Raw genomic sequence first — 11,319 nt, forward strand, 5'->3', positions numbered from 1 at the left:
ATGAGGTTGGGGCAGTGGGAAGGGAGGGAAGTTGCAAGGAGAAAAATCTATCAGTAATGGAAGGCTCCTTTATTGTGTTTGTTTACCAAACACCAGCATATCATAGAGCTTCAATAAAAGCTTTCGAACGAATGAAATGAATGAGACATTCCTCAACCAATGACTGCAGAAACTGTAAAGGAAAGATGATTCTGACATGAACATTACAGAGAACCCCGTGAGGGTATATACTTAGACCAAAGAATAAACTAATGTCTGAAATTACCAGGCTTTAATACTCATTCCAGTGAAAGTCTCGAAAGGACAAAAGGGACAAAAACAGGAAATATAAAGTCATATCTAAGATTTGCTTTTTGACTTGACAATTTGGATCTTTCTTCGATCGTGATACACACTGGAGAAAAATATTATTTCCCCTTTTGAGAAAGCACATTACAAATGAGGCTTTGGGATGTGTTCTTCGAATATGATTATAGTGATCCTGCCAAGAGCTGGTGCATTTTGCTTCAAGTGCCCCTGAAAATACATGAGGTTTCCGAAAGAGGAGTGATCCATCAGTGAGCCCTACTAAGTGAGCTGCCATTCTGGAATTTGCCTGGGGATCAGGGAGTCCTAAGCACTTGAAATGGAAAGGGGACTAAGGTGTGTTTATCCGAAAGTCATGTTTCTTTCTGTGACATCAGGATACAGAAAACTGACTAGGCTAGTGATTCTAGACCCTGGCTACACATTAGAATCATCAGGAGAGGTTTATTTGTTTTTTGTTATTTTTTGAAATGGAGTTTTGCTCTTGTTGCCTAGGCTGGAGTGCAATGGCACGATCTCAGCTCACTGCAATCTCTGCCTCTCGGGATTAAATGATTTTCCTGCCTCAGCCAACCAAGTAGTTAGGATTATAGGTATGCACCACCATGCCTGGCAAATTTTGTGTTTTTATTAGAGACGGGGTTTCTCCATGTTGGCCAGGCTGGTCTTGGACTCCCGACCTCAGGTGATCCGCCCGCCTCAACCTCCCAAAGTGCTGGGATTACAGGCATGAGCCACCACCCCCAGCCATCAGGAGAGGTTTACATAGTGTTGATGAAGTATTAAAGGCTGAGCCTCTGACTCAACCCATTGAATCAAGCTCCCTGGGATTAGGACTTTGATAAAAAGCTAATGCACAGTCAAGACTGGGAGCCAACAAGCCCATCCACTGAAAACCTAAGAAAGATAGCTGAGCTGGAGTCCTTGAAGCAGGTCTGATCCCACACTAGAGTGGAGCCTCTAGCAACATTAGAGAAGGTATGGGGAAGGGGGCTGGGAGGGTCTTTGTAAAATGTGGAAGAAATTTCTAAAAACTTAGGCTGGTAGCATGCATCTGTAATCCCAGCTACTTGAGAGGCTGAGGCAGAAGGCTTAAGCCTTGGAGGCCAAGGGCAAAGCTGCAGTGAGCTATGATTGCACCACTGCACTTCAGTCTGGGTGACATAGTGAGACCCTCACTCAAAAAACAAAAAAATGCCTGGCACGGTGGCCCATGCCTGTAATCCCAGCACTTTGGGATGCCAAGGCGGGCAGATCATCTGAGGTCAGGAGTTCAAGACCAGCCTGACCAGCATGGAGAAACACTGTCTCTACTAAAACTACAAAATTAGCCAGGTGTGATGGCACATTCCTGTAATCCCAGGTACTCAGGAGGTTGAGGCAGCAGAATCACTTGAACCCAGGAGGCAGAGGTTGCAGTGAGCCGAGATCGCACCATTGCACTCCAGCCTGCGAAACAAGAGTGGAACTCTGTCTTAAAAAAAAATGTGGAAGGTTGAGCAGGAGGCAAATAGATCAAATGATGGGATTCACATCTTGCTCCAAAGACAGGAGATACTAACATGCATTACCTATGTTTTCCTATTATTTTATGTGTTTGTATGCATGTATGTATTTATTTTTCTCTCATAGAATTAAGAATAATTTTGCATACCAGATAATTGGCTGAGCATTCAGTATGCTTTTGACCCATTGAGTGTCTAAAATACTGTATAGGAACACTGTTACAATTTAAATTAAATTTCTTACCCCTTCTCCTCCCCTGACTTGGATAGTCTTTGGATAGCAACAGAGATCACTAACATAATATAACAATTAATATAGGTTTGTTTCAGGGCATTCATTTGATGCAGATTGTAATTCTGTCCTCATCAGTTTTATAAATCGCTTTACTGTAACTACACCATGTATTTGATCAAATATTGCCAATATTTCCATCTGTTTAGGATGCGGTATTATGATTTCAAAATTGATTCTAGATTTAGTCCAAGTATTTTTTAGAATGTATCTTTCTATATAAAAGTCAATGCAGAAAAAATATTTTGAGATTAAAAAATCTAAAGATATCTTCTAGCTAACAGAACAGATTTTAGTCACATTTATATTCGTTAATGTTCAATGTATGTATCCACTACATGAGAAACTCAAGACACAAACAAAATCGTTATATTTACTGCCACACTAAGCAATAGGGAACATTAAAAATAATGTGTATTCATAAAGAAGAGAGATGGTATAGCAATATAAAATTTAGAAGAACATTATAGCTGGACTGTATAGGAAGAGCTTGACTGATTTCTTTCCACAATGCATTTTTATCAAAACTCATACATATTCAGAGACACAAATAGCATGCCAGTGAATTCAGTGAACTGCCACTGAAACCAGAACATTATTTCCTAGCATCTGTTTGTGGGAATTATGTCAAATACTTAATGCAATGTGTTTTCATTGCAATCCTATTTTTGTTTCCCAACCAGTGAATTTTCATTTAAACCAATATGTTTACCTGAGACCCACATGCATGCATTTATTGGAATTGAAATACAGCTACATACAGGCAACACGTCTGAGGCAAACCAATGCATTTCGATGCAACTCAGCCAATTTTCCACAACATGTGTTCTGATTCTCTAGGGATATATAGTCCCGTATAACAGTAAATGCACTGAATTGTGATGATGAGGAAAGGAAACTGACATCTGGATCGTAAAGAAATGCAAAAGCCTCAGCTTGCTGGAAATCTTGCCACCCAAAGTGTGCTTCAGGGACCAGTAGCACCTGGGAGCTTGTCAGAAAGACAGAATCTCAGGCCCCACTCCAGACCGACTGATTCAGAGTCTGAATTTTAACAAGATCCCTGAGTGATTTGTTTCCACAGTAAAATCTGAAAAGCAGTGTTTTAAAGCAAACTCCTAAACAGCCACAGTTAACTTTGGGGTAATACGCAAATTTTTTCTGAGACGAAATGCACAGCATAGTGACTACAGTTAATAATAATGTATTATATACTTGACGAATTAACATATTCATTACTACAAATTGGTTGTAGTAATCCTTTCACAATGTATATTTCTATCAAAACATCACACTGTGCACCTTGAATATATATACCTGTTATTTGTCACTTATATCTCAGTGAACCAGAAAAAGTTTTCTGAGGCAAGCACTTTTCTCCAGTGGACAGAGAGTTTGGTTAAAAACAAAAGTTGAAACTAGCTTGCTTTACATACAAAAGCAACCCCAACCCCTTTTTCTTTCACAAGACATATGATATATGAATTTATTTTTCTTGTAAATATTCAAACAATTCAGAAGTCTGCTGAGTGCATTCTCTTCGGTTTTTTTTTTTTTTTCGCTCTAACGCCCAGGCTGGAGTGCAGTGGTGTGGTCTCGGCTCACTACAACATCTGCCTCCCAGGTTCAAGCGATTGATTCTCCTACCTCAGCCTCCTAAGTAGCTGGGATTACAGGTGCCTGACACCACGCCTGGCTAATTTTTGTATTTTTAGTAGAGATGGGGGTTTCACATTGTTGGTCAGGCTGGTCTCGAACTCCTGACCTCGTGATCCACCTGCCACGGCCTCCCAGAGTGCTGGGATTACAGGTGTGAGCCACCCTGCCCGGCCCATTCTCTTCATTTTTATTAATTAATTTCTTTTAGAAATGGAGTCTCACTCCATTGCCTAGGCTGGAGTCCAGTGGCACAATCATAGCTCACTGTAGCCCCAAACTCCTGGGCTCAAGCACTCTTCCTGCCTCAGCCTCTCAAGTAGCTAGGATGACAGGAGGACATGCACGTCACACCTGGCTAATATTTCAGTTTTTTTCTAGAGGCAGGGTTGTTTCCCAGGCTAATCTTGAACTCCTGACCTCAAGCAATCCCTCCTCAGCCTCCCAAAGTGCTGGGATTACAGGCATGAGCCACATGCCTGGACCTTCTTTTATCAAAGGTGCTCACCATTAACACTTTCACTTGCCTTTAGTTCCTTTTCAATGAATTTATATGCATACTATATATATGCAAACACTTAAAAATCATAAATGGGATATATTAATATATTGTTACATAGTGTATATATTTTTTCATTTATCTGCATGTTCCTAAGGAATTTGTCTGTCTCTGCTGGTCAACTTCAATCTATAACCAACTGCATGGCCCTCTGCAATATGAACACACCATAATTTCTAATAGCCAGTTCCTATTTATGGACATTTAGATTATCTTTATTTTTGCTTCTATTATAAACAATGCCATCGGACTAGAAGATTCTGACTCTCCCTAAACTGCTCCTAAGATCAACGCTTGAGATAATTTTCAGACCCTGTACTTGATGGATTAGCTATCTATAAAACACCCAGATCTATAAACCAGCTCATCTGATCTCGTGGCCCCCACCCAGGAACTGCCTGAACACAAGAAGACAGCTCCGACTCCCTGTGATTTCATCTCTGACCAGTCAGCACTCCTGGCTCACTGCCTTCCCCACCCCCCGCAACAAGTTATCCTTAAAAATTCTGCTCCCAAATGCTTGGGGAGACTGATTTGAGTAATAATAAAATTCCAGTCTCCTGCAAAAAAAAAATAAAGAATAAACTATGCCATACGAACATTCTTGAACATCTATAGTTTTGAGAATTTCTTTAGATTATATCCCAGAAATGGAATTTTAGGGACAAGAGAGAAAAGCATATGGTAATAGGCTCACGCTCCGTAGTCATCAAATGTGAATGAAACAATAGAGCCCTTTCCCTTCTTCGGGTTGGCAAGAATGAAAAAGAATGATGCACTTGTGGTAGGAGTATGAACTGGTAAAGGCTTCTAGGAAGAAAGTTTAGCAATAGCCGATCCAAAGCTTTGATGCTTGGGAGGTGGAAGTGCAGGCTGCTTCCAGGGCTGGTGGGGTTTGCCTCAGAGGGGAGGGCGTGGAGCCCCAGAAGGCCTAAGGCCGGTGCCTCACAGCTCAAAAACAAACATCCTTCGTCCCATGCATGGACCACTTCATTTAGGCAGGCAAGCCCCAGAGGGATCGTGAGAACCTGCTCCAGCGTCAGCAACCCCACAGCACCCACACTTCCACCTCTTCTTCCCACGGGCTCCTTGCCACCAGGGCCAGCCTGTAGCCCATCTTTCTTCCCTTCCGAGTGGCTTCTTTTTTTTTTTGAGGCAGAGTCTCACTCTGTCACCCAGGCTGGAGTGCAAGTGGCACAATTTTAGCACACTGCAACCTCCGTCTCTCAGGTTCAAGCGATTCTCCTGCCTCAGCTTCCCACGTAGCTGGGATTACAAGCATGTGCCACTGCAACTGGCTAATTTTTGTATTTTTAGTAGAGGCAGGGTTTCACCACATTGGCCAGGCTGGTCTCAAATGCCTAGCCTCGTAATCCACCTGCCTCAGCCTCCCAAAGTGCTGGGATTGCAGGTGTGAGCCACTGCACCCCGCCAGAGCAGCTTTACTTGAGTTGTCCTATTGCCCTTCCCAGCACCTGACCTTAATTGGAGCTGCTCTGGGCCACTTTGCCAGGGATCCTGAAGTTGATTCATAGGGAACAGGGGCTGAGTGACTGGGCCCTAACTCCCTCTCTCAAAAAAAGTCCTGTTCTCCTTATGTGCATGGCCCACTTTCTCCCCAGGACCTGGGGCCCGACGCCGAACACTGAGGTGGCTTTTGCTCAGCTACTCTTCAAGACAGCATGAACCTATTTTGCCTGTATTGGCAAGAGTAATGGAGCTGTTCATTCCAATTATCTTTCACTGGACTAAAAGGATTGGTTTAAGAAGGCTGGGTGTGGTGGCTCACACCTGCAATCCCAGCACTTTGGGAGGCCAAGGAGGGCAGATCACCTGAGGTCAGGAGTTTGAGACCAGCCTGACGAACATGGAGAAACCCTATCTCTACTAAAAATACAAAAAAATTAGCCAGGCATAGTGGCACATGCCTGTAATCACAGCTACTCGGGAAGCTGAGGTAAGAGAATCATTTCAACCTGAGAGGCTGAAGTTGCAGTGAGCCAAGATGTTGCCACTGCACTCCAGCCTGGGCAACAAGAGCGAAACTCCATCTCAAAAAAAAAAAAAAGATTAATATTGATGAAGCACTTGGAAAGAGACTTGTGTTTATTAGTTGTAAAACTTTTTTTTTTTTGAGATGAGTCTTGCTCTGTCACCAGGCTGAAGTGCAGTGGCGCAATCTCAGCTCACTGCAACCTTTGCCTCCTGGGTTCAAGCGATTCTTCCACCTCAGTCTCCCGAGTAGCTGGGACCACAGACATGTGCCACCATGCCCGACTATTTTTTTTTTGTGTATTTTTAGTAGAGACAGGTTTTCACCATGTTGGCCAGGATGGTCTCAATCTCTTGACCTTGTGATCTGCCCGCCCCAGCCTCCAATGTGCTGGGATTACAGGCATGAGCCACCGCACCCGGCCTAGTTGTAAAATATTAAGTGTTTGCTAAATAAAATTAACACTAATAAGAGTATATGAGAGAAAGATTAGCAAGAGATGGTAAGTCTTACTCTGAGTGAGTAAGACTCCATCTCAAAAAAACAAAACAAAACAACTTCAGCCGCAACCTCCTGGGCTCAAGCCATCCTCTGACCCCAGCCTCACAAGTAGCTGGAACTACAGGCATGGGCCACCGTGCCTGGCTGATTTTTTGTTGTATTTTTAACAGAGATGGTATTTTGCCATATTGGCCAAACTGGTCTTGAAATCCTGACCTCAGGTGATCCACCTACCTCTGCCTCCCAAAGTGCTGGGATTATACAGGCATGAGCCACTGCACTGGGCCACATGATCTTTTTTATTTTGGATAGAGATGAGGTCCCACTATGTTTCCCAGGCTGGTCTTGACTCCTGGGCTCAAGTGATCCTCCTGCCTTGGCCTCCCAAAGTACTTGGATTAGAGGCAGAGCCACTGCGGCCGGCCCATGGAGGATATTATAGCCACACCACACTCTGTGAAAGGACTGGAGGGTGGGGAGGAGGTGCAGATTTGTACTTTAATAACAGCAGCCTAGTGATGCTAAATGATCTGGACCCTGTCAGCTTTTTCAGAGGAACTTAATCGTCCTGAGCCTGAGACTTCTCATTTGCTTAATGAGGATAATTTTACCCGTACTTTACAGCATTGCTGTGAGAATCCAATGAAATAAAGTATTCAATAAACAGTTGCTTTGTTTTGTTTTGTTTTTTTGTGATGGAGTCTCACTCTGTCACCCAGGCTAGAGTGCAATGGTGTGATCTTGGCTCACTACAACCTTCATCTCCTGGGTTCAAGGAATTCTCCTGCCTCAGCCACCCAAGTAGCTGGGACTACAGGTGCCTGCCACCATGCCTGGCTAATTTTTATATTTTTAGTAGAGATGGGACTTCACCATGTTGGCCAGGCTCGTCTCAAATTCCTGACCTCAGGTGATCCACCTGCCTCGGCCTCCCAAAATGCTGGGATTACAGGCATGAGCCATCACACCCAGCTATGATATTTTAACAGGTGGGCTATAAGATATTTTGCACATGTATCCCAAGCCTAAATTAGAATGCATTACCTCTCTTTGCCTTGTTTTTTATTCTGTATGGCATTTACTACTATCTAGTGTACTATATACTTACTATTAGTTTATTGTTGGTTTCCCCCACTAAAATGTAGGCTCCTTAAAGGCAGTAGAACTGCACATAATAGGGACTAATATATATTTATTGAATTAATTAATGAGGGCCAAGACATCTCATGTATTGGGTATCTACTACGCGCCAAGTCTTTTACCTAGTAAAAGTAGTGCTTTACACACACATTTATACTGTGCCACTTAATACTTATAATACAGAGTTATTATAAGTATTAAGTGGCACAGTATGCTGGCTCACACCTGTAATCCTAGCACTTTGGGAGACTTAGGTGCTAGGATCGCTTGAGGCAAGGAGTTTGAGATCACCAGGGGCAACGTAGCAAGACCCCATCTCTACAAAATTAAAAAAAAAAAAATTCCAGTGTGGTGGTGCACACCTCTACTACCTCTATAGTCTCCCAGGTACGTGGGTTGCTAAGAGGGGAGGATCACTTGAGTCCAGGAAGCTGCAGTGAGCTATGATCACACCACTGCACTCCAGCTGGGATGACAAAGCCAGACGCTGTCTCTAAAATGAAAATAAAGAAAGAAAGAAAGATGTCTACTATCCCCATTTTGGAAAAAAAAAAAAATCTCAGAGAAGGCCTAGGCACTGTGACTCATGCCTGTAATCCCAGCAATTTGGAAGGCCGAGGTGGGCAGATCACTTGAGATCAAAAGTTCGAGATCAGCCTAGCTAACATGGTGAGAAACCCCATCTCTACTAAAAATACAAACTTAGCTGGGCATGGTGGTACATGCCTGTAATCCCAGCTACTCTGGAGGCTGAGGCAGGAGAATTGTCTGAACCTGAAAGGTGGAGGTTGTGGTGAGCTGAAATCGCACCATTGCACTCCAGCCTGGGCAATAAGAGTGAAACTCCATCTCAAAAAAAAAAAAAAAAAGAAACTTAGCTGAAAAAATTAGTTTGGTAAACACTGGGTGAAATAAAGCCAAGCAAGTTTCTTTACTGCGTGACTTCTCAGATCTTTTACTGAACTAGTTTAAATTGTCAACCTTCAAGGTGGGAGAGATTAGCATTTTTCAGATCACCTTTTTGTGCCAGTAAATCCATAATAAAAGTTGATCAATAACCAGTAGACATTTAAATTTCAAATATAAGGCAATAAAACAAAATAAACCTTGGTTTTAGGCACAGTTTGAATTAATCAAGCCAGGGTTCCACTTTACAAACATCTGTCTCTGAAGGTTATTAAATGTGGCATTGGCTTGTGTGCTTCAGTGGCCTGGAGGTCAGAAGGCAAGAGAAGGCCAGAAATGACTGCTTCCCTCCCCCAAACCCTTTCCTGGATCTGGAAAGAATATGTAGAAAAAAGGATAGTGGGGGCGGATATAGTGGCTCACACCTGTAATCCCAGCACTTTGGGAGGCCAAGGTGGGCAAATCATGAGGTCAGGAGATTGAGACCATCCTGGTCAACATGGTGAAACCTCATCTCTACTAAAAATACAAAAATAAGCTGGGTGTGGTGGTGCATGCCTGTAATCCCAGCTACTCAGGAGGCTGAGGCAGGAGAATCGCTTGAACCAGGGAGTCGGAGTTTGCGGTGAGCCAAGATTGTGCCACTGCACTCCAGCCTGGGCAACAGAGTGAGAACCTGTCAAAAAAAAAAAGAAAGAAAGAAAGAGAAAAGAAAAGACAAAAAAGATAGTGTTTTAATTTATTCTTGATTAATCTCTTAATTTCATTAAAGTGAATTAAATTTTTCATAATGCAAAAAAGAACTTCATAAAAATACCAGATGATATATTTTTTCTTTTCATGAACATATACCGTCCAGAAGTCTCTGGGTGTTTCTCTCAGAAATTTCAGATTTCCTACCATAGTTTGAAACATGGAGCTGTCTGAGGATGCGATATTTGGTACACTGTGATACTGCTGGAGCAGATGTGCTTTCCACTGTGACATTTCTGGATTTCAGAAATTAGCTCTGCAAATTGAGACTGAACAAAATCTTTTCCCCACTTGTAAAAGCAGTGCAAGCTCTGGAAGAGAGTGAAAGTAACAAAAATAATCCATAATGCTACAACTCAGGGAAAACCACTGTTAACATTCCTGTGTATACATCCCAGACTTCTTATTGTGTATGTGTGAATGTATGAGTGCATATCTGTGTAGCATGTGTGTCTGGACCAGGCATGGTGGCTCACACCTGTAATCTCAGCACTTTGGGAGGCCAAGGCAGGCAGATTACCTGAGGTCAGGAGTTCAAGACCAGCCTGGCCAACATGGTGAAATCCTGTCTCTACTAAAAATACAAAAATTAGCCAGATATGGTGGCAGGCGCCTGTAGTCCCAGCCACTAAAGAGGCTGAGGCAGGAGAATGGCTTGAACCCAGGAGGCGGAGTTTGCAGTGACCTGAGATCACACCACTGCACTCCAGACTGGCTAAACTTTTTTTTTTTTTTTTTTGAGACTCTGTCTCGGCCAGGCTCGGTGGCTCACGCCTATAATCCCAGCACTTTGGGAGGCCAAGGCAGGTGGATCACAACAAGAGATTGAGACCATCCTGGTCAACAAGGTGAAATCCCGTCTGTACTAAAAATACAAAAATTAGCTGGGCATGGTGGTGCGCGCCTGTAGTCCCGGCTACTCGGGAGGCTGAGGCAGGAGAATTGCTTGAACCCAGAAGGCCGAGGTTGCAATGAGCCGAGATTATGCCATTGCACTCCAGTCTGGGTAACAACAGCGAAACTCCGTTTCAAAAAAAAAAAGAAACTCTGTCTCAAAAAAAAAAAAAAAAATGTGACTGTCTCTCACCCCTGTATCCCAAGTGCTTAGCACATATCTGCCTCAGTCCTTGGCATTTTTAAGAAGTCCTATAGTAAAGGCATTTTTTAAGAAGAGCATGAATAAATATTAAAAATTAGGGGCTAGACATGGTGGCCCACACTTGTAATCCCAGCACTTTGGGAGGCTGAAGTGGAAGGACTGCTTGAGCCCAGGAGTTCAAAACCATCCTGGACAAGATGGTGAGACTTTACACACACAAAAAATGGGATCGCAGTGGTCCATTCCAAACCACTTTCAAGTATTCCACTGGAGCTGCCAGACCTCCACCTAGCAACGGTCTGGTGCAGTGACACGTCCCAGAAGTTCCCCTTCTGGTGAGAGGCAAGCTTCCTGACAATACCACGCCAAACGTTCGATTGGCTAAACCTGTTCATAGAGCATTTCACAAGCCTTCCTTTCTTGTGCAAACTGGCTGAGAATAAACGGGCCCCCTATGGGACTTAGACCTAAAGCAAATATTAACATCAAAGAACAAAGGAAAATCCTCACTGCTGGCGGAAATATGAGGGTGCTTCACAATACTATTTCACAGGTCTTTTCTGCATGGGCATCAGCCACAGAGGTGGTTTGAGAAACATTCATTGAGCA

The 11,319-nt window shown here is 43.2% G+C and overlaps 1 protein-coding gene across 3 annotated transcripts in view; it reads left to right on the plus strand.

Annotated features, from left to right (window-relative positions):
• LOC100397136 (N-acetyllactosaminide beta-1,6-N-acetylglucosaminyl-transferase) overlaps positions 1–11,319 on the plus strand; it is a 171,921-nt gene that overhangs the window by 37,448 nt on the left and 123,154 nt on the right. The window lies entirely within an intron of this gene.

The sequence above is a fragment of the Callithrix jacchus genome, chromosome 4, assembly GCF_049354715.1.
Source record: "Callithrix jacchus isolate 240 chromosome 4, calJac240_pri, whole genome shotgun sequence".
In the NCBI taxonomy this organism is placed as follows: Eukaryota; Metazoa; Chordata; class Mammalia; order Primates; family Cebidae; genus Callithrix; species Callithrix jacchus.